The following is a 24,663-nucleotide window of genomic DNA, read 5'->3' as shown; positions in this document are numbered from 1 at the left end:
GAGAGATTGGTTAACAAGTACAAAATTCCAGATAGAGAAAAGGAATAAAGTTCTAGTGATCTATAGCACTGTAGGATGAGTATGGTTAACAATAATTTATTTTATTTATTCACTTTAGCTGTCATTAGTTTATTATAAAAGACAGACATGGAAACTACTTACATGATGAAAGGTTTCAGAACTTCATTGGAATGGGCAGCTTCATGCTGATGCATTTCAAGAGTGATTTATTTCAGTCTACATATTTTCCAAGAATGTCACCATCTCTAAATAAGAAATACTTCTTGGCAGGGCCCAGCATGATGGCTGATACCTGTAATCCCAGCACTTTGGGAAGCCAAGGGGGTGGCTTGAGCCCGGGAGTTCAAGACCAGCCTGGGCAACATGGTGAAACCCCATGTCTACAAAAAATACACAAATTTGCTGGTTGTGGTGGTGTGCACCTGTAGTTCCAGGTATTCGAGAGGCTGAGGTGGGAGGATTGCTTGAGCCTGGGAGGTTGAGGGCTGCAGTGAGCTGTGACTGTGCCACTGCACTCCTTCCTGCCTGGGTGATACAGTGAGACCCTGTCAAATGGAAGGAAGGAAGGGAGGAAGGAAGGAAGGAAGGAAGGAAGGAAGGAAGGAAGGAAGGAAGGAAGGAAGAGAAGAGAAGAGAAAAAAAAGAAAAAGGAAAAGAAAAGAAAGAGGGAAAGAGGAAGGAAGGAAGGGAGGAAGGAAGAAAGGAAGGAAGGGAGGGAGGGAAGGAAAAAAAAAAATCCTTGTCATCTAGAACTACTTTGGTGCCTTCATGTTGTGGGAAAACTTTATCTTCAACTTTCACACTAACTGGTTGAATTTCTTCACCCTTTCCTTTAGAGCCTGATCCAACAGCTTTCCTTGAGATTTTTCTGGAAGCATAATGCTCCCTTTGGTTACAGCTTCAGTGACACTTCTTTCAACCAATACTTTGTCAAAGAGTGGAAGGAACTTTCTAAGTGCTCCCACTGCCACCGATAGTACTCTGCTCTCACATTGCCCTGCAAGTAGAGACCTCCAATAATTTAAATTAAAAAAAATTTATTTTATTTTATTTTATTTTATTTGAGACAGGGTCTCGTTCTGTCACCTAGGCGGGAGTGCAGTGGCGCGATCATGGCTCATTGCAGCACAAACCTCCTGGGCTCAAGTGATCTTCTTGGCTCAGCCTCCTGAGTGCTGGGACTACAGGCACTCACAGATATGCCCAGCTAATTTTTTTTTTTTTTTTGTATTTTTTATAAAGACGGGGTTTTGCCATGTTGTCCAGGCTGGTCTCAAACTCCTGAGCTCAAGCCATACACCGGCCTCAGCCTCCCAAAATACTGGGATTACAGGCATGAACTACTACACCCGCCAATTTTTTTTTCTTTAAAGGGAGACGGTCTGTGTTGCCCAGCAACTCTTGGGCTGAAGCTAGTCTTCTGCCTCAGTGTCCCGAGTAGCTGGAAATATGGCACGCACCACCACGTCCGGCTGGTTAACAATAATTTCGTGTATATGTTCAAAGAGTTAGAAGAGAAGATTTTGAATATTCCCAGCACAAAGAAATGATAAATATTTGAGGTGATCTACATGCTAATTACCCTGATTTGATTGTTACACATTATATACATGTATTGTAATATCACTCTGAACCCATAAATTTGTACAGTTATTATGTATCAACTAAAAGGAAAAGGAAATAATGAAGGATGCTAAATGCTTGCCCAACCTATCTTGTAGCATTGATGTCAGTATCGATTAGATTACATAATAAGAAAACATCTTGTAACCTCTTAAAAAAAAGTAGTCTTTGATATTTTCTGTGGTCATCTTGCATAAACCAATAGTTTTTTCTTTGTGCTATCAGTCTTATAATACAGTATTGAATAAGTTGAGGAAAATAATCTTATTTATGATGTCCTGCAACTATCCTGTTTTTATCATTTCAATGATTGTGAGTTTCTATATTTATAGAAATCAATTCATGGACACCAAAAAATGATTCTTATTATCAGATGAAATAAACTCTTAAAAGCAAGTGCTGGCTGGCCACAGTGGCTCACACTTGTAATCCCAGCACTTTGGGAGGCTAAGGTGGGTGGATCACTTGAGCCCAGGAGTTCCAGACCAGCCTGGGCAACATAGTGAAAACCTGTCTCTACAAAAAATATTTAAAAATTAGCCACGTGGGGTGGTGTGCACCTGTAGTCCCAGCTACTCAAGAGGCTAAAGAGGGAGGATCTCTTGAGCCCAGGAGGTTGAGGGTGTAGTGAGCTAAGATTGTGCCACTGCACTCTAGCCTGGGCAAAAGAGAAAGAGAGACCCTGTTTAACAAAAAAAAAAAAAAAAAAAAAAAAAAAAGTGGTGTTTTCCAAGAAAAATGAAATATTTTCACCTAAGAATGTCTTACTCTTTTCAACTTGTCTAGAATGAGTGAAGGTAATCTATTAGCAGTAGTTTTACCACAAATATCAGGCCGGGCATGGTGACTCATGCCTGTAATCCCAGCACTTTGAAAGGCCGAGGCGGGTGGATCACGAGGTCAAGAGATTGAGACCAACCTGGCCAACATGGTGAAACCCTGTCTCTACTAAAAATACAAAAATTAGCCAGGCATACTGGCGCTCGCCTGTAGTCCCAGCTACTCAGGAGGCTGAGGCAGGAGAATCACTTGAACCCAGGAGGCAGAGGTTGCAGTGAGCCGAGATCGTGCCACTCTACTCCAGCCTGGCAACAGAGCAAGACTCCATCTCAATAAATAAATAAATAAATGTGTACTCTCAAGTTGCAATGTTTTAAAATAAACTTCAATTGTTTCACGCTTTCTGAAAATTTTCAGTGCTTCCTAAAAATTGTCAAAGCAATTTCCCATCAGAAGTTCTTCATGACTGATTTTTTTTTAAGTGGGAGAGAACAATAAGTAACAGAATATTGCATTCTTTGAAGTCCATATCCCACCAAAATTGTATCCTTAAAGCTTTGCAATTTACCTAAGATGCTTTGTAATTTGCAGCAAGTTTGCATTGATACTGCCTATCATATAATTTTATGAACTTCAAGCTTTTTTTTTTTTTTTTGAGTCGGAGTCTCGCTCTGTCGCCCAGGCTGGAGTGCAGTGGCGCCATCTTGGCTCACTGCAAGCTCCGCCTCCCAGGTTCACGCCATTCTCCTGCCTCAGTGGCTGGGACTACAGGCGCCCACCACCACGCCCGGCTAATTTTTTGTATTTTTAGTAGAGACAGGATTTCATCGTGTTAGCCAGGATGGTCTCGATCTCCTGACCTCGTGATCTGCCCACCTCGGCCTCCCAAAGTGCTGGGATTACAGGCGTCAGCCACCGCGCCCAGTCGAACTTCAAGCTTTCTATAGCTTCCCAAGTGGAAGCTGAATCATTCTCATGGAAGTTGAATCATTATTTGGCCAATAGATGAAATGTGATTAATCTATTATTAGCCAGGTGTGGGGGCGGACGCTTGTAATCCCAGCTACTTGTGAGGCTGAGGCAGGAGAATCACTTGAACCTAGGAGGCGGAGGTTGCAGTGTGCCAAGATCGCACCAGCCTGGGCAACAGAGACTCTGTCTGAAAGAAAAAAAAATGGCTCCCTTGGCTTTCTTTTAATTTATTTTTAATGCTATTTTATTTTATTTTATTTTTTTGAGATGGAGTCTCACTCAGTCGCCCAGGCTGGAGTGCAGTGGCATGATCTCGGCTCACTGCAAGCTCCGCCTCCTGGGTTCAAGCGATTCTCCTGCCTCCGCCTCCCGAGTAGCTGGGACTACAGGTGCCCGCCACCACGCCTGGCTAATTTTTTGTATTTTTTAGTAGAGACGGGGTTTCACCATTGTAGCCAGGATAGTCTCGATCTCCCGACCTCGTGATCCACCTGCCTCAGCCTCCCAAAGTGCTGGGATTACAGGCGTGAGCCACCGCACCCAGCCACTTAACTTCTCATGATTGCCTGGTATGTATCTGTTTTTGTCTTTCTATTTCTAACTTCTCTTTCTGTTTTAAGTGCGTCTTTTATATAAACATCTTTCTTTGAATTCAACGTAGGCATCTCTGTTTTTAATTAGTAACTGTGATGATTAATTTTATGTGCCAGTCGACTTGGACACAGGGTGTTTAGATATTTGATCAAACATCATTCTGGGTGTATCTGTCAGGATGTTTCTGGTTGAGATTTACATTTGAATTGGTAGACTGGGTAAAGCCGATTACCCTCCCCAGTATGGGTGAGTCTCATGCAATCAGTTGATGGCCTAAATAGAACAAAAAGTCTGAGTAAGAGGAATCCCTGCCATCTGATTGCCTTATCAAGGGCATCATGGGTCTGGCTTATGCAGGAAAGACAGCTCATAATTGCAACCTATTGATCCATGCTAAAAGAAAAGATTTCGCTCTACATTTAAAGACTGGTGTTTATATGTTATACATGCTTTTATGTTTTGAGTTAAAATAAAATGTATCTGGTATATCTATGTGTCTTTTATTTTTTATTTTCCCAAAAACTCCATGCTGTAAGCAAGTCTTTTGATTAACAGGCAAACTATCCATCTTGATTGCCTCTGGAAAGAGGGCTTTTCCCGTAAAATAGTGAATCATCAAATGCTTTTCAAAAGCTCTAAACCCCTGTTGTCCCAGGCTTGCCCAGTGGGGTCTTTCACTTTGTGCACTCGGTGGAAAGGTGCCTATTGTGGTGGGGGAGCTTTCCTTACCGTGCTGACCTGTAGCTCTCCAGCTACAGCTCTCTATGTTATACCTGTGAGGAGGTTGCCACAAATTTTTTTTTTTTTTTTTTTTTTTGAGGCAGAGTCTTGCTCTGTCACCCAGGCTGGAGTACACTGGTATGATTTCGGCTCACTGCAAACTCCGCCTCCCAGGTTCAAGTAATTCTCCTGCCTCAGCCTCCCGAGTAGTTGGGATTAGAGGCATGCACCACCACACCCGACTAATTTTTGTATTTTTAGTGGAGACAGGGTTTCACCATGTTAGCCAGGCTGGTCTTGAACTCCTGACCTCAGGTCATCTACCCGCCTCGGCCTCCCAAAGTGCTGGGATTACAGGTGTGAGCCACCATGACCCGGTGGTTGCCATGAATTTTCACAGAAATTTTTCGTTTCCAGGTGGGGTAGGATCTGAAACAGTCTCCCCACTGCATATAAGTCTCTGAATCACTGAGCTGATACATTCCTGTCTACAGTATCTCAGGTTGTTACTGTTTCAGGGGCTGGAAACTGAAATGCTTTAGGGGTAAGGCCAGGCGCAGTGGCTCATGCCTGTAATCCCAGCACTTTGGGAGGCCAAGGCGGGCGAATCACGAGGTCAGGAGATCGAGACCATCCTGGCTAACACGATGAAACCCCGTCTCTACTAAAAAATACAAAAAAAGTTAGCTGGGCATGGTGGCGGGCACCTGTAGTCCCAGCTACTCGGGAGGCTGAGGCAAGAGAATGGCGGGAACCCGGGAGGCAGAGCTTGCAGTGAGCCGAGATCGCGCCACTGCACTCCAGGCTGGGCGACACGGCGAGACTCTGTCTCAAAACAAAACAAAAAAATAGGGGCAAAGCAGGTAACCTGCATGAGAAAAGCGAGAGAAAGGACCTGGGCGCAGTGGCTTACGCCTGTAATCCCAGGACTTCGGAAGGCCGAGGCGGGCAGATCACCTGAGGTCAGGAGTTCGAGACCAGCCTGGCCAGCACGGTCAAACCCTGTTTTACTAAAAATGCAAAATTCAGCCAGGTGTGGTGGTGGGCACCTGTAATCCCAGGTACTGGGGAGGCTGAGGCAGGAGACCTGCTTAAGCCTGGGAGGTGGAGGTTGCAGTGAGCCAAGATTGCACCACTGCACTCCAGCCTCGGCAACAGAGAGAGACTCTGTCTCAAAAAAGGGAAAAGAAAAAAGGAAGTTGAAGAAGACAGACTGAAAAATAAAGAAGAGCAAAATAAAAATTTTGAGATGCAGTACAAAAATGGCCTTTGAAATTTTTAGTGACTGACTCAGAAAATGTAGTTTTCTAGATTATGGGTACACAGTCTGTTTCAAAGTAAGTTCAATGATATTCAATTACTTTTTTTTTTTTTTTTTCAGATGGAGTCTTGCTGTGTTACCCAGGCCGGAGCACAGTGCCGTAATCTTGGTTCACCGCAACCTTTGCCTCCCAGGTTCAAGCGATTCTCCTGCCTCAACCTCCTGAGTAGCTGAGATTACAGGTGCCCACCACCGTGCCCAGATAATTTTTTTAGTAGAGATGGGGTTTCACCATGTTGGCCAGGCAGATCTCGAACTCGTGACTTCAAGTGATCCTCGTGCCTTGGCCTCCCAAACTGCCAGGATTACAGGTGTGAACCACCATGCCCGGCCCCCGATGACTTTTTAAATACTGTCTTATACTCTGCAGATGTCATGAAAATTTTCCACGTGCTTTTGAGAAATTCTTCTTGAGAGATTCTTCTCTGCTCATCAGTGGGGAATTAATTTTGAGTGACTTCCGAATCCCTTTGAGAAAAAAACTGTGTATATTGTTTTCCACCACTCAATTGCATTAGAGCATTAGTGTGAAGATTTTCGGCAGAGCAAAAATCGAGTGTATTATGCTTATTTAAGTGTTAAAAGTTTTAGAGCAAGGTTTCATTTTGCCTACAAAGTCTGCCAAACTCTGACTAAAACAAAGCAAATAGGCCAGCAGTATAAAATTAGTTTAATCAGTTACATGCCTTTTTAAATGAAACCTATTAGAAGTAGATAATTGTGTAAGAAAATTAGAGTTGTAGTAATAAAAAACTAAAAACTAACCAAAATGCATCAGAACCAAACACCCAGAAAGAGCTCTGCTTTATGGTTCAAGCAAACAATAACCAAAAGGTATAAAAGTTAATTCTCTGATTATGTATACTTTGGGGAGTTACTGAAGTTGCTGAAGATTAAGAATATTCAAACAGTTATAATTTCGGAGCCTGTCTTGTGATGTTACCTTGTTTGAAGCAGGACGTGATTAGGAGGTGGGTTGTCACTAATAGGAAACAGGCAGCAGCATCTAGAAATAAAATTTAGAATAACTGCAAAAAATCAGTTACAACTTGTATAATTCATGGGTTAATTATTAATATTAAAGGTTAAAATATTTGATATTGTAACCTTAAGTAACTAGATAAAATGAAATGTAACACATAGTAGGGGACTTTAGTTTTTGACATTTTATAACTTATGTGTACTTAAATAAGACTGTTTTGCCATAAATATTGAGTTTTTGAGTGATTATTTTAGGCAATAATTCAGGATAGGAAATACAAGATTAGTGTCAAAGTCATCTGCCTACAAGGGCCAGGTACAGGACACAGTAAATGAGGGTGGCCTGGTATAAGAGCACAGAGACAGGAACCAACTGGGAGTGTAAATTCCATTAGAAAGGGACAGCTTTGACAGATGGGAATGTGGGTGACATGATCTCCAAAAATTTTAAGTGATTTTGGATATAGGGATTTTTGTGTGGCATCTCCTGATTTTTAATTCAGCAAAATTCAATTTAAAACAAAAACCTACCAGGCACGGTGGCTCACGCCTGTAATCCCAACACTTTTGGAGGCTGAGGAGAATGGATCACTTGAGGTCAGGAATTCGAGACCAGCCTGGTCAACATGGTGAAACCCAATCTCTACTAAAAATATAAAAAATTGACCAGGCATGGTGGTGCGCGCCTGTAATCCCAGCTACTTGCGAGGCTGAGGCAGGAGAATCGCTTGAACCCAGAAGGCAGAGGTTGCAGTTAGCCGACATAGCACCATTGCACTGTAGCCTGGGCGACAGAGTGAGACTCTGTCTCAAAAAAACAAAATAAAAACGAAACAAAACCTGGCAGTTAGCACTTGTGGAGTTAAATAAAATTAGTCAGCTGGGCACGGTGGCTCACGCCTGTAATCCCAGCACTTTGGAAGGCCGAGGCAGGAGGATCATGAAGTCAGGAGTTCGAGACCAGCCTGGCCAATATGATGAAACCCTGTCTCTACTAAAAAAGACAAAAATTAGCTGGGTGTGGTGGCAGGCTCCTATAATCCCAGCTACTCAGGATACTGAGGCAGAAGAATCTCTTGAACCCGGGAGGTGGAGGTTGCAGTGAGCTGAGATTGTGCCACTGCATTCCAGCCTGGGCAACAGAGCACAACTCTGTCTCAAAATAAATAAATATTAAATTAAACAAACAAATAAACACACAAACAAAAACCCTGTGAATCCAGCAAAATCTATACTGCCTGGATTCAGCTTGCCAACCATCTCTAGATTACCAGAAGAAGGATGACATTTATATTAATTAAATGCCAGGTTATATACATAAAATAAGTTTGTTTTTCAAGTAACTCAGTGCACTAGGTACAATCATCTCTATTTAAGTTAGGATAGCATTGATAATCACTTCTGTAGGTAGCAAAATGTCTCATAAGAAAACTAAACAAATCAAGTGATAAATGGACCACAAACGACCTAGCATAGAACTGTTGTTTATAATAGGCGGAAAAATCAGTATGAAACTGGAATACTGTATTTAAGAGAACACACACTATGAGAAGACTGCATGAACAATGTAATGTTTTTATTTACATTTTTTTTACATTATTTTTATTTTCCTTGTGCGATTAGGACGTGGAAAGGCTCTCTGCCTTTGTGAACTTGATTTCCAGTTCAAAACCCTCAGATTTTACTGAGATGGCTAAATTCTTCCTCTGAATTATGACCCTTTGTTTTTCTGCTTTTCTACTCACAATGGAGGTTGGGAGGCACCTCCTGGGATAAGGTGGAGTTACTGCAGGAATTTCCTCTCTCACTGCATTTGAATGCAAAGTTCCACAGGAGGTAGTTTTCAGGACATATTGCTGAGTTGGTGTAACACTTAAAATATAGTAGAGATGCTCTAACCATATAATTACATTAAGAAGGTGAATTATTCTTTAGATTTTCTGAATTTCTAGAATGTTCTACGTTTGATATATATTATTTTAAAATCAGAATTAAATGCTACTTTTGAAGTGTAATAGAAAGTAGTAGATAGCACATACATTTCAAACGCTAATTGAATGGACTGCAAACAGCTTGGAGAAACAGCTTTCCAGGACAACCTTAGCCACTAAGTGTTCATCCATCCCATGCTTAACTCCTGTGCTCAGGCATTTGTGTCCCTACTCAGGCTTCTTGACTTTCCTGGAATTCCATTGACTGGTCTCTTGGAAGACCCATTCTGGATTCATTGTCATTTAAGAATAAGTTTCCCCTCTTCACAGCCTGGACTCCTCCACGTGCATGGGCCAGTCTGGGTGTGGAAAATTCCTTCCAAACTATCCTGGTAAAATTCTTTTTCTCCTCTCTGTAACCACCATCCATTTTCCTCTCTTCTGGTTTAGAAGCCATTCACTGAATTTCTATTACTTTTGTGGTTACCCTTAAATTTTTAAGTAAGCACATGTAACTTGATGATTTCTAAGTTAATCATCATTGCCATAGCTTTCCTCTTCTCTGAAACCATACTAGACTGTAGAGAGACTTCACTTGGATTATTCCCCCTCACTTCCATATTGTTCCATAGTTTACTCTCGCTTTTTATTGTTATGTTGTTTTTATTGTTCTTTTCTATAATTAACACTTGTTGAATTTGCCCAGGTGTTTCCTGATTTCTTTGTTCATCATTGTTTCTTGAGTGTTGCTCTCTCCTGAGTTCAGTGTCCTTCTGAATATACCTCTGTGAGTAGTCCCTACAGTGAGGCTCTCTTGATGGTGAGCTCTCTCATATGCTTGAAATGTCTATACTTCACTGTTTCTCCACCATGATAGGTAAACTAGGATGGCAGTTATTTTTTCTCAGCACTTTGAAGATATTATTCCATTAGCTTTTGGGTTTTATTGTTGCTTTTCTTGTCAGCCTTTGTAGGTAAATTGTTCCCTAGCTCATACTTTTTGGTGTTTTGAAATTTTCTACAACATGTCAAGGTGTAGAGTTAATTGTATTTATTATGGGCCAGGTGCAGTGGCTCACGCCTGTAATCCCAACACTTTGGTAGGCCGAAGCAGGCGGATTACTTGAGGTCAGGAGTTCGAGACCGGCCTGGCCAACATGGTGAAACCCCGTCTCTACTAAATATAAAAAATTAGACAGGCATGGTGGCGGGCACCTGTAATCCCAGCTACTTGGGATTTCGAGGCAGGAGAATCGCTTGAGCTCGGGAGGCGGAGGTTGCAGTGAGTCGAGATCGCACCACTGCACTCCAGCCTGGGCGACAGAGTGAGACTCCATCTCAAAAAAAAAAAAAAAAAGTATTCTGCTTGGAACTTAGTGTGAATACTAAGCTTCTATTGTAATTTCATCTTCAGCTTCAGCAGGCTTTTACCAGGACAGCCTCTGTGCAACCTGAGTTGAAGGTATGTTTTTCAGAAACGTGTGTGTATGTGTGTGTGTGTGTGTGTGTGTTTGCTTCTGCCAGAGTCCTGTTTTTTTGTTTTGTTTTGTTTTGTTTTGAGACAGAAATTTCCTATGTTGCCCAGGCTGCTGGTGGCTCGTCTCGAACTCCTAGGCTCAAATGATCCTCCTGCCTGAGCCTCTTGTATAGCTGGGATTACAAGTGCACACCACCATGCTCAGCTCCACATTCTATATTAATGTCATAGCTTGAAGATGTGCGAATCACAGAAGTAGAATAAACTGAGCCCCAAACTCATGTGAGGGCAAGCCATAGTGTGAAATTATCAGATGTGACTTTTTTTTTTATCCCTATCTAAAGTCTAAGCTGAAACAGACAAGCTTCTTTGTCATTTCCCTGTGTTAGTGAGTGGATGTTTTTTAGTTCTTCCCTTCCCTAAGGGCATAGCCATTCAAAGTTTTTAGCTACAAGCAGGGGGTCTCAGTTCCAACTCTATGCCTACTCTACTGTCCCCTTGTGGTCATGAAAACCCAAGTGCCCTGATGACCTAGATGGAGGCCAATACCCACAGCCGAGCTGCTGCAGCAGCAGCCTTATCCTTTCTCTCTCTCTAGTTTCCAGTTTCAGCTTTGATTTTGGCCTTTGGAGATTTCCCTTGCTTTCTCAGGGGCTCAGCTACACAGTTAAAGGGATGTTTGTTGTGTTTTATCCAGCATTTAAAGAAGTTTGTAGCAGGAAGATTTTTTTTTTTTTTGAGATGGAGTCTCACTCTGTTGCCCAGGCTGGGGTGCAGTGGCGTGATCTCGGCTCACTGCAACCTCCACCTCCCAGGTCCAAGCGATTCTCCTGCCTCAGCCTCCTGAGTAGCTGGGATTACAGGCACCCACCACGCCCACCATGCCCACATTGGCCAAGCTGGTCTCCAACTCCTGACCTCAAGTGATCTCCCCGCCTTGGCCTCCCAAAGTGCTGGGATTATAGGCATGAGCCACCATGTCTGGCTGCAAGATTTTTATGTTATCACCCTAATAGTTCTAGAAATGGAAATTCATGCAGTTCTAGTCTTCCTTCTTTTTTTTTTTTTTTTTTTTCTCTTTCTCCATATTCAAGATGTGGGAGTCTTTGGATTTTTCAGAACAAAGACTCCTCTATCTGGAATATGGACAAGAGTTCCAAATTTGGTTGGCATCCTTCCTACACAATAAACCTCATCACAGATCTCCTGGATTAAGTATTTTATTCCACTTACTGTTAATTATAAAGTACCAGAAGTCACGCCAGGGAATAGATTCCAGGGAAAACACCCCAAATTGCAATCATAATAGGTCTGTTGCCCGATGCACTCAACAAGTCAATACGTGGAGACACCATGTTATAGCAGAGAAAGAGGGTTCATCATAGGGCCACTGAACAAGGCAACAAGTGGAAACCTCAAATCCATCTCCCCAAGAAGTTTGGGGCTAGAGGGGTTTTTTTTGTTTGTTTTTTTGTTTTTTTTTTTTTTAAGTCGGAGTCTTGCTCTGTCGCCCAGGCTGGAGTGCTGTGGTGCAATCTCGGCTCACTGCAAGCTCCGCCTCCCGGGTTCACGCCATTCTCCTGGCTCAGCCTCTCGAGTAGGTGGGACTACAGGCGCCCGCCACCACGCCCGGCTAATTTTTTGTATTTTTAGTAGAGATAGGGTTTCACCGTGTTAGCCAGGATGGTCTTGATCTCCTGACCTCGTGATCTGCCCGCCTCTGCCTCCCAAAGTGCTGGGATTACAGGCGTGAGCCACTGCGCCCAGGAGTACTGGCACATGCTACCACACCTGGCTAATTTTTTTTATTTTTAGTAAGGACAGGGTTTCACTGTGTTAGCCAGGATGGTCTCGATCTCCTGACCTCGTGATCCGCCCACCTCAGCCTCCCAAAGTGCTGGGATTACAGGCGTGAGCCACCAGGCCCGACCGTTTGGGGCTAGAGATTTTAAGAGTTTGGGAGTGGGCGGAAGATGGCAGGGTGAAGTCATGGGACAGGGATGAAGAAACTGTTCTCATGATGATTTCATTCTTCTATGGGGGTCTTCAAACTGGTTGATGTCAGCTGTTTGGCTGGAATTCAGGATCTGAAAAACATCTTAAGCAATTCTTAAAAGCCTTATGATTCTAATGTCAGAGATCCTATCCATAGGAACAATCAGGATGCAAATGCTCAGTATTAGTGCAGCCTGATTCACGCTTAATTATAAATACATTTTGTCCAGAGTTTTTTTTGTTTGGTTATTTTTGGTTTATTTTGTGTGTGTGTGTGTGTGTGTGTGTGTGTGTGTGTGTTTATTTTATTTCATTTTTTTGAGACAGGGACTGTTTCTGTTGCGCAGGCTGCAGTGCAGTGGCATAGTCTCGGCTCACTGCAGCCTCTTCCTCTCAGGCACAAGTAATCCTCCCGTCTTAGCCTCCTGAGTAGCTGGAACTACAGGCGTGCACCACCATGCCCAGCTAATTTTTGTATATTTTTGTAGAGATGGATTTTCACCATGTTGCCCAGGTTGGTCTTGAACTTCTGGACTCAAGCGATTCGCCTGCCTCAGCCTCCCAAAGTGCTAGGATTACAGGTGTGAGTCACAGAATTTTTGTTAATCCTGTAAGGACAGCTTCAAAGTCTCCTTTTATTCTCATTTTTGCAAGTTCATTTAGAATTTAAAAAACAACTTCAGCCAGGCAGTGACTCATGCCTGTAATTCCAACACCCTGGAAGGCTGAGGCAGGAGGATCTCTTGAGCCCAGGAGTTTGAGACCAGCCTGGGCATTATAGTGAGACCTTGTTTCTAATAAACAAGATTAAACAAAAAAAAAAACAAGATTAGCTGTGTGTGGTGGTGCCCACCTGTGGTCCCAGCTATTCAGGAGGCTGAGGTGGGAGAATCACTTAAATCCAGGAGGTTGAGGCTGCAGTAACTGGGGATCGCACCACTGCACTCCACTCTGAGCAACAGAGCAAGACCTAATGCAAATGACCCTTATTGACATGAAATCTCACCCATATTTTAGAGATTCCCAGGCACTGGGGGAGACAACCCCTTTTATTGGGCTTATTAAAATGAGAGGGGGGCCTAGTTTACAAGGCTGCCTTTAACGCATTGATTTGATTTGCTTTACATTTATTTTGGATGAAATTCACTTCAAAAGTGGGCCTGACAATTCTGTTAAAGGGGATTTTCTTGTCGTTAAGGTCAAGAAACATTGCCTTCATTTAGTATAGATCAATTGAAATGACCCAGCTTAGTACTAAAGGAACTGACAAGGAAAAAGATGAGCTTTGATTTTTGTAACATCAGAAAAAGAGGAAAGCAAGAGGAAAATGAGAGAGGATCTCAGAAAAGGGGTGGAAGGTAGACACAGACAGGTTGAAGCTTTGGGATGTATAAGAGTTAGGGACCTGGTCGGGCACAGTGGCTCATGCCTGTAACCCCAGCATTTTGGGAGGCTGAGGTGGGAGGATCACCCGAAGTCAGGAGTTTGAGACCAGCCTGGCCAACATAGGGAAACCCCGTCTGTACTAAAAATACAAAAATTAGCCAGTCATGATGCTGCATGCCTGTAGTCCCAGCCACTTGGGAGGCTGAGACGGAATTGCTTGAACCTGGGAGGCACAGGTTGCAGTGAGCCGAGATCATACCACTGCAGTCCAGCCTGTGCCACAGAGTGAGATTCTGTCTCAAAAAAAAAAAAAGTTAGGGACCTGCTGGAATCAGATGGCACTCTTTTTTGAGATGGAGTCTTGCTCTGTCACCCAGGCTGGAGTGCAGTGGCACGATCTCGGCTCACTGCAACCTCCGCCTCCCAGGTTAAAGCAATTCTCCTGCCTCAGCCTCCAAGTAGCCAGGAATACAGGCACCCGCTGCCATGCCTGGCTAATTTTTTGTATTTTAGTAGAGACGGGGTTTCACCGTGTTGCCCAGGCTGGTCGCGAACTCCCGAGCTCAGGCAATCCACCCACCTTGGCCTCCCAAAGTGCTGGGATTATGGGCGTGAGCCACGGCGCCCGGCTCAGTTACCTCTTTTAAGAGTACCATCTGGGCTGGGCGTGGTGGCTCATGCCTGTAATCCCAGCACTTTGGGAGGTCGAGGTGGGTGGATCGCTTGAGGTTGGGAGTTTGAGACCAGGTTGACCAACGTGGAGAAACCCTGTCTCTACTAAAAATATAAAATTGGCTGGGTGTGGTGGCACATGCCTGTAATCCCAGGAGGCTGAGGCAGGAGAATCGCTTGAACCCAGGAGGCAGAGGTTGCGGTGAGCCAAGATCATGCCATTGCACTCCAGCCTGGGCAACAAGAACGAAACTCTGTCTAAAAAAAAAAAAAAAAATAGGTAACTGAGGCCAGGCACGGTAGCTCACACCTGTAATCCCAGCACTTTGGGAGGCTGAGGTGGGCGGATCACAAGGTCACAGTTGGAGACCAGCCTGGCCAATATGGTGAAACCCTGTCTCTACTAAAAATACAAAAATTAGCCAGGTGTGGTGGCCGGTGCCTGTAGTCCCAGCTACTCAGTAGGCTGAGGCATGAGAATCGCTTGAACCCAGGAGGTGGAGGTTGCAGTGAGCTGAGATCGCACCATTGCACTCCAGCCTGGGTGACATACAAGGGCAAAACTCCGTCTCAAAAAAAAAAAAAAAAAAAGATCTAAAACTAAATTTGTTGTAACTTTGTCTTTTGACAATCCCTTCCAATCCTGTGTCTCCATTTAATCATTAACCTTCCCTCTTTGGGTAGCTATAGAGAAAAGAGAGTAAAAAGAGAAGAAGTGAAGAAAAGATAAAAAAAGAAAAGGTGTGTGACCTTTTCCTCTTCTCTTAATCACTGAAATAATACACCACTGATTTCCCTATGCATGGGAACTCCAGAACTTGAGCCAATTCAAGGGAGGTGCCAGAGCCAACCTTTAATTATTGGTTGATTCAATAACCATGTCCTGTAATATTATTCTCAGCATTTGACAATGACATTACTCATAATGATTGGTATTTCTGTGTGAACATGGCTGAAAGACCAAGGCTAGGCTAATGGTCCTTTATAGACTGCACATATAAAACTGAATTTTTTTTTTTTTTTTTTTTGAGATGGAGTCTCGCTCTGTCCCCAGGCTGGAGTACAGTGGTGCATTCTCGGCTCACTGCAATCTCTGACTCCCTGGTTCAAGCGATTCTCCTGCCTCAGTCTCCCTAGTAGCTGGGATGACAGGCACATGCCACCACGCCCAGCTAATTTTTGTATTTTTAGTAGAGATGTTGGCCAGGATGGTCTTGATCTCCTGACCTCGTGATCCATCCACCTTGGCCTCCCAAAGTGCTGGGATTACAGGCATGAGCCACCGCGCCTGGCCATAAAACCGATTTCTAGTCTGTGGAAACAGCCGCTCATTAAAGCATCTGGTGCCATTTGTGCACCCGCCTATTTTGCCTAGTCATTTCCCTTCTGCAAAACTCATCATCTATTTCTGATTACAGAATACTAGGTTAGTCTGTCTGCCCTTGTTTCTAGCTAATCACAAGTATGATGTTCTGATTCTGCTAAATACCAAGGAAAATCAGGAATACAGAAGTTATAGGCTCTGACCACAGTAATGAGTGCAGGGTTTTACACATTAGGTACTCAAAACATCTGTAGAAAGAATAAATATATGTTTTTGAGAATTGTCTTTACTACTCCAAGGTGAAAGGGTGTAGTGATAATCTGAGAGAATTTAAAAGCAATATTGGGGCCGGATGTGGGCTCACACCTGTGATCCCAGCACGTTGGGAGGCCGAGGCAGGCGGATCACCTGAGGTCGGGAGTTCGAGACCAGCCTGACCAACATGGCGAAACCCCGTCTCTACTAAAAATACAAAATTAGCTGGGCGTGGTGGCACATGCCTGTAATCCCAGCTACTCGAGAGGCTGTGGCAGGAGAATTGCTTGAACCCGGAGGAGGAGGTTGCGGTGAGCTGAGATCACACCACTGCACTCCAGCCTGGGCAACAAGAGCGAAACTCCGTCTCTAAATAAATAAATAAATAAATAAATAAATGCACTATTAGGATAATAACAGTATCTACTCACAGATGTTGCTGAAGATGGAATGAACTAATATTGTGAAAATGTCCAGTAAAACTTTAAAACCCTGGCTGGGTACAGTGGCTCATGCCTGTAATCCCAGCACTTTGGGAAGCCAAGGTGGGCAGATCACCTGAGGTCAGGAGTTTGAGAATAGCCTGGCCAACATGGCAAAACCCTATCTCTACGAAAAATGCAAAAATTAGCTGGGTGTGGTGGTGGGCAACTGTAATCCCAGCTACTTGGGAGGCTGAGGCACGAGAATCGCTTGAACCCAGGAGGTGGAGGTTGCCGTGGGCCGAGATCGTGCCACTGTACTCCAGCCTGGGCAACAGAGTGAGACTCTGTCTAAGAAGAAAAAAAAAAAAAAAAAAAAGGCCAGGTGCGGTGGCTCACGCCTGTAATCCCAGCACTTTGGGAGGCTGAGGTGGACAGATCATGAGGTAAAGAGATCAAGACCATCCTGGCCAACATGGTGAAAGCCTGTCTCTACTAAAAATACAAAAATTAGCTGGGTGTGGTGGCTTGTGCCTGTAGTCCCAGCTACTCAGGAGGCTGAGGCAGGAGAATTGCTTGAACTCGGAAGGCAGAGGTTGTAAGTGAGCCGAGATTGTGTCACTGCACTCCAGCCTGGCGACAGACTCCTCTGTCTCAAAAAAAATAAAAAAATAAAACTTTAAAGGCCTATACACATGTTAATTAGCATCAGTATATGGGATATAGATATTATGGATAACTAGTCCAAAGATTAGGAGTCAAATATCTGCTCTTCCCCAATGGTCCCTAATTGTGTGACCTTGGGAAAGTTACTCAGAGTTGCTCTCTCAGACTTATTTTTCTCATCTGTAAAGTGGGGATATTCATACAGTTATTTTCCTTCCATGTATAGATCAGAGAGTTATTGCAAAATGCTTCAGAAGTTGTAAAACATGATGTAGATGTTGATTTTTGTTTGTTTGGGTGATTAGTACATGATCCAGTGGACAGAATGCCAACAGGATACACACTATTACCCCAAGAGTGACAATTTAAAAAAATACACTTCTCAGAAAGTGTATCCATTTTGGGTCAATGCATATGGTTGTCGAATCTGTGGACCCCTCAAGGGGTCCACTGCACTCCAGCCTGGCTGCCAAAGTGAAATGTTCCAGCCACTGAGGCAGACAGAATTAAATCAACCTCATTGTAAGTATCAGGAAACCCGTCTCCCAACCAGCTCTTTCCATGACTTCTAATGGATAGCAAAATTGGAAAATTTGCATTCCCCGTGGGTTTCATAGTGACAACACTGGACAGAGAATTGTGAGCTGAGTTCAAGGCCCAATTGCACTTTCTGATTGTGTGATCACAGACAAGTCATTTATCACTGCTTAGCTGGAAAAGAGAATAATGCAATCTACTCTGCAGGACTTTTAGGAGGCTAAAGTAAGTTTGTGCATGAAATGTCATTTTGTAGACTGCAAAGCACCAAACAAATGTAAGTATTGGTATTCTTCCCAGACACTGAGGGAGATGTTACTGAGCACTAAAATTTCCTGACACGTAAACAGCAGAAGTAGAGAGAATGGGGGGGTGGGGGGAGGGGCGTGGCAGAGGTTGGGGAGCAAAAGGCCTGGATAATTCACAAACTAGAATAATCAACTCCTGAATCATATAGACTTAGCCAACCTGGGTCCAGTGTAGAGCTCTGGTAGCAACTTCAGTGGCTGGAAAATGAGGCCTATCAGGAAAAGCTGAAGGGACTGTTTCTTCTACAGAAAAGATAGATGAGAACAAACCCGCGCTTTCCAAGTACACACGGGCAGCCTTGGGAAATGTGGCCAGCAGCTGCGCACCATTTCCACAGAGAAGGGGCTGACAGGTGTCCACTGAGGATTTGTTTGGATGGGCAGAGTGGAAGTTTTCTGTACCATACAGCAATGGGGCAGGCCAAAGCCGGCTCTAGAGCTGCTGTGAGCTGGTCATGTATTCAGCTGATAGCCCCTGGCAGGCGGAGTGGAGCAGGGGAGACAGCAGCACGGAGTTTGGTCATGTTGAATAAACAGGCTGGCCCCTCACAGTGAAAGTTTTGTCTTTGTGAGATAGAGCTAAAAGATGCCCCTAGGACAGGAACCTTACTTTGGCAGGTAGCTCACCCTAGAACTAAACTGTACTTTAATCCCTAAATTTGTTCCTTGTGACAATTTACTACAGCCTTACATAACCCTAAATACACAGCAAAATTGCGAGCTGGGCATGGTGGGGCACATCTGTAATCCCAGCTACTTGGGAGGCTGAGGTGGGAGGATCACTGGAGCCCAGGGGTTCAAGTCCAGCCTGAGCAACATAGTGATAGTCATCACTCATTTATTCATTTCTTATTTTTTGAGCTGGTACTAGTGACAGTTACACACTGGTAGAAAAACCAGGGTGAATATCACCTCAGTTTTTCCATGAGGAAGTACACTGAACAAAGACAAGCTTGGTGAATAACTGTGGTATAAAGTAGAGGAATGGAAGGCCAAGGCAGGGGGATGGCTTGAGACTAGGGGTTCGAGACCAGTCGGGGCAACATAACAAGACCCTGTCTCTACAAAAAATAAAAAAAATTAATTAGGCTGGGCGTGGTGGCTCATGCCTGTAATCTCGCACTTTGGGAGGCAGAGGCAGGTGGATTACCGGAGGTCAGGAGTTCAAGACCAGACTGAGCAACATGGCGAAACCCAATCTCTAGTAAAAACATAAAAAACATTAGCCAGTCATGGTGGTGGGCACCACCATGTAGTCCCAGCTACTTGGGAGGCCCATGCAGGAGAATCCCTTGAACCTGGGAGGTGGAGGTTGCACTGAGCCGAGATCATGCCATTGCACTCCAGCCTGGGTGACAGAGCAAGACTCTGTCTCAAAAAAAAAAAAAAAAGAAATTAGCCAACGTGGTGGTGCCAAACTGTAGTCCCAGCTACTCGGAGGCTGAGACAGGAGGATTGCTTGAGCTCAGACAGTTAAGGCTGCAGTGAGCTGTGATTGTGCTACTGCACTCCTTTTGAGACCCCATCTCAAAAGGAAAAAAAAATAATGATAGAAAAAAAGAGAAGAACTATAAAGAGTAAGCCATGGAATCAGGGGTGGGAGCCATCTGTCCTAACTGCGGAGAAGAGAATAACATCATAGAGGAAGTAGCACTGGGGTCAGGGAGTGAGGACAGGGAGCTTTTGGCAGGGCAACCAATGGCAGGAAGGGTGTTTAGGGCGGTGGCTATAGCATGAATCTTTGTGTGGAAGTGGGTATTTGATTTTTTATTATTCATGGGTTTTACCATGTCTTTAACCAAAGTGTAGGCTTTTTTTTTTTTTTTTTTTTGAGACGGAGTTTCACTCTTGTTGCCCAGATTGGAATGCAATGGTGAGATCTCGGCTCACTGCAACCTCAGCCTCCTGGGTTCAAGCGGTTCTCCTGCCTCAGCCTCCCAAGTAGCTGGGATTACAGACATCTGCCATCACACCTGGCTAATTTTGTATTTTTAGTAGAGACGGGGATTCTCCATGTTGGTCAGGCTGGTCTGAAACTCCTGAGCTCAGGTGATCTGCCCGACTCGGTCTTCCAAAGTGCTGGGATTACAGGCATGAGCTACTGCGCCCGGCCTTGTAGGCTTGTTAAGAACAGCGAGTGTGCATTATACTTCTTTCATGAGCTAGGTATTCCCTAGCACAGTATTTCCTCTATATCCATGGAATCAATGTCTCATTCTGTCCTGTTTTCCTACTTCTTGTCCACAATTTCTCCTCAGAGACACTGCTCTAACCACATCCTTCCTCTAGGCTTTTATTTGTCCTTCACATGTTCAAATCATATCCATCTTGTGAGGCCACCTTCCATTTTTTTTTTTTTTTTTTTTTTTTTTTGAGATGGTCTCGCTCTGTCACCCAGGCTGGAGTGCAGTAGCATGATTCCGGCTCACTGCAACCTCCACCTCCCGGGTTCAAAGGATTCTCCTGCCTCAGCCTCCCAAGTAGCCAGGATTATAGGCACGTGCCACCACGCCTGGCCAATTTTTGTATTTTTAGTAGAGATGGGTTTTCGCCATGTTGGCCAGGCTGGTCTCGAATGTCCGACCTCAAAGCGATCCACGGCCTTGGCCTCCCAAAGTGTTGGGATTACAGGCGTGAGCCACTGTGCCCAGCCAGCCACCTTCCCTTTTTATCCTGGGGAGAAAGGACTCAATCTCCTTTGAACTCCTATTTATAAAGCTGAACCACATGAAACTGTTGTTCCTGTGGATCAAAAATGGCCAAATACTGGCTATTTTATGAGGTTCAACCTAGTATACCTTCTGCTGACTCAGCGCTAAGTCTCATTTTGTAGTACTTTCCATGACTAGAATAACGTTTTCTTTCTTTTCTGGCTTTCTCCCTGCCTCCTACTCCCACCCCCACCAAATGGAAGCCCCATGAGAGCAGGACCTGTGCTCTTATTCTTTGCTGTGATCCTAGCGCCCAACATACTGCATGGTACATGGTAGGAGCTCAATGTTTGTTCAGTGAATGAATGAATGCTTTGCCCTGGGGTTTGGGCATTAAACATATTTGATCTGGTTGTGGGATTGCATAAGTCTCTCTTAATCTTGCTTTTCTCAGCTCTAAAAGTCAAGTTGTAAAAATAAATAAGTAATTAAATAAATAATAAAAAGAAAAAAAATAAAGCCAAGTGGTGGGGTATAGCAGGTCAGTGTTTCCTCAAATCACTGGTACACTAGAAACACCTGCAAAGCGTCAAAAACACAGATTCCAGGTTGACTCAGATCAATGGAATCACAGTAGTGTGGAGGGGCCCAGAAATCTGTAGGTATCTTTGTCTCCAAAGATGAGCCTTAGGTAGCCACTGGAATAGCTATCAAACCTGCACTTGGGCACCACCAGCTTCCATACACCCACAGGGCATGAACTGCAACTATCTTGGTCATTGCCAGGTTCTCAGTGCATGGCACAATGCCTAGCAGGTGGCAAACAGCGACAAACAATTGTTAATGCATCTTGGAGGTCTTTTTATATTTCTGAGAGTATCTTAAGGTGCCAAGGCCCATTAGGCTAGTTGAAAGAGATCTCAGATGGATTGACCTTGAGAACCTAGGGTCCCCTTGCACTCCCACACTTCAGACGCTTTTATATTTGTGGCAGTGTGTAACAAGCCAGGTGATACTGAGCAATTTAGCCTCCCTGAGCCTCAGATTCTTATGTGAAAAGAGGACATTAGGTTAAATGACCACTAGGGTCCCATGGGATTGATCTTGCTTTCCATAATGACTCTACTACTCACTGTGTGACTTTGGGCAAGTTACTTAACCTCTTGTTGAAGTATCTGAAATCTTACCTCTCCCACTTCTTATCACTGACTGTAAGCCCCATGAGGCTGGCAGAAACCTTACTTATCTCATTGCATGTATCTGTAACAGTGCTTGGCATACAGTCATATATATATGTGTATATATATGTGTGTGTGTGTGTATATATATACATATTTTTTTTTCTTTGTTTTGTTTTTTGAGACAGTGTCTTGCTCTGTCACCCAGACTGGAGTGCAGTGGCACGATCTTGGCTCACTGCAACCTCCGCCTCCTAAGTTCAAGCAATTCTGATACCTCAGCCTCCCCAGTAGCTGGGATTACAGGTGTGTGCCACCTCACCCGGCTAATTTTCTTGTATTTTTAGTAGAGATGGGCTTTGCAATGTTGGCCAGGCTGGTCTCCAACTCCTCACCTCAAATGATCCACTTGCATCAGCCTCCCAAAGTGCTGGGATTACAGGCATGAGCCACCTCGCCCAGCCAATAAATCATTTTATTGGATGAATGATAGAGATTTCTTTAATGCAGTGAGAAGGTAGAAGCTAGCTTAATTAAAAATTGTATATATCAGCCTGAACTCAGTATACTGCTAGTTGAAAACTCAAAGTGATACATTATCTTTTCTCCTTTTAATTTTTTTTTTTTTGTAGAGATGAGGTCTTGCTATGTTGCCCAGGCTGGTCTCAAACTCCTGGGATCAAGCGATCCTCCACCTTGCCTCCCAAAGTGTTGGGATTACAGTTTGAGCCCCTGTGGTTGGTCCCTCTTTTTAAAATAACACATGTATTGAGATATAACCCACATACTATAAAATTAACCCATTTAAAGTGTTTAATTTTAAAAGCTGGGTGAGGTGGCTCACACCTGTAATCCCAGCACTTTGGGAGGCTCAGGTTGGTGGATCACCTGAGGTCAGGAGTTCGAGACCAGCCTGGCCAACACGGTGAAATCCCGTCTCTACTAAAAATACAAAAATTAGCCAGGCATGGTGGCGGGTGCCTGTAATCCCAGCTAGTCAGGAGGCTGAGGCAGAAGAATCACTTGAACCTGGGAGGCGGAGGTTGCAGTGAGCTGAAATCGTGCCATTACACTCCAGCCTGGGTGACAAGAGCAAAACTCCATTTCAAAATAATGAAAATAATAATGCTATAATGAACATTTGTGTATAAGTTTTTGTGTGAACATACATTTTCAATTCTCTTGGGTTGGTACCTAGGAATGGCCTATGGTAACTCTGTTTCACTTTTTGAGGAAATGCCAAAACTGTCAAACTGTTTTCCAAAGTAGCTGCTCTATTTTACATTCCCATCAACAATATATGAAGGTTTTAATTTTCCACATCCTTGCCAACATTTATCTGTCTTTTTTGTTATATCTTTTTTTTTTTTTTTGAGACGGAGTTTCACTCTTGTTGCCCAGGCCGGAGTGCAATGACGCGATCTCGGCTCACCACAACCTCTGACTCCCAGGTTCAGGTGATTCTCCTGCCTTAGCCTCCCTAGTAGCTGGGATTACAGGCATGTGCCACCATGCCCGGCTAATTTTGTATTTTTAGTAGAGATGGGGTTTCTCCACGTTGGCCAGGCTGGTCTCCAACTCCCGACCTCAGGTGATCCGCCCGCCTCAGCCTCCCAAAGTGCTAAGATTACAGGCATGAGCCACCGCGCCCGGCCTATCTGTCTTTTTAATGTTAGCCATCTTGGTGGCTGAGAAGTAGTATCACATCACTGGTTGGATTTGCATTTCTTTGATGACTGATGATGTTGAGAATATTTTCATGTGCATATTGGCCACTTGTATATATTCCTTAGAGAAATATTGATTGAAATAATTTACCCGTTTTATTTTTTCAGATTTTTAACTTTATTTTATTTATATACTTATGTATTTATTTATTTGTTTTTCAGACAAGGTCTCCATCTGTTGCCCAGGCTGGGGTGCAGTGACATGATCTCAGCTCGCTGCAACCTCTGCCACCCATTTCAAGCAACCCTCCAGCCTCAGCCTCCTGAGCAGCTGGAACCACAGGCATGAGCCACCACACCCAGCTCATTTTGCCATTTTTTGTAGAGATGGAATTTCACCATGTTGCCCAGGCTGGTCTTGAACTCCTGAGCTCAAAGAGATCCACCCGCCTGGGCTTCCCAAAGTACTAGGATTACAGGCATGAGCCACCACGCCTGGCCGGATTTTTAACTTTATTTGGCACTATGATGTGTTTTATTGGGGTTAGGAGGCTCGACTTAATTTAAGACAACTCAGTTTTCTCTGATAGTCTTTTATCCTAACACGAGCTTCAATTTTTCACCTTCAAAATATTTATTTTCCTGACTACAGTACTTGATGGAACAGTCAGGAGTCAAACGTCCTGCCTTCTCTCTGCTTTTTTGTATTATTACATCTTCACAACCCAGGGCTTTACTGTTATTTACTCATCTTTCATACGTTTAAAACTAGGCACAGTGGCTCATGCCTGTAATCCTTCAGCACTTTGGGAGGCTGAAGCAGGAGGATTGCTTGAGCCCAGGAGTTCCAGATATAGTGGTGCACGCCTGTAGTTCCAGCTACTTGGGAGGCTGAGGTGGGAGGATCACTTCAGCCTGGGAGGTTGAGGCTGTGGTGAGCCATGATCGTGCTACTGTACTCCAGCCTTGGATGACAGAGAAATACCCTGTCTGAAAAAAAAAAATAAATTTGAGCTCGTTTTCAGCCCCTTGTTTCCCCTTTGCCCTTTTAAAAATGGGGTTGTCCTTTTATTGTTGAGTTGTAAGAGTTTTATATATATTTCAGACACTAGTCCTTTATCAAATATATAATTTGCAAATATCTTCTCCCATTCCATGGGTTGCCTTTCTTGATGGCGTCCT

At 43.9% G+C, this 24,663-nt stretch overlaps 1 pseudogene; it reads right to left on the bottom strand.

Annotated features, from left to right (window-relative positions):
- Nucleotides 1-232: 232 nt before the first annotated feature.
- Nucleotides 233-24,663, bottom strand: part of LOC129485763 (epididymal secretory protein E3-beta-like) — a 30,597-nt pseudogene continuing 6,166 nt past the window's right edge.

Source organism: Symphalangus syndactylus, chromosome 7, assembly GCF_028878055.3.
Source record: "Symphalangus syndactylus isolate Jambi chromosome 7, NHGRI_mSymSyn1-v2.1_pri, whole genome shotgun sequence".
Taxonomy (NCBI): domain Eukaryota; kingdom Metazoa; phylum Chordata; class Mammalia; order Primates; family Hylobatidae; genus Symphalangus; species Symphalangus syndactylus.
This window is presented reverse-complemented; position numbering and strand designations above follow the sequence as displayed.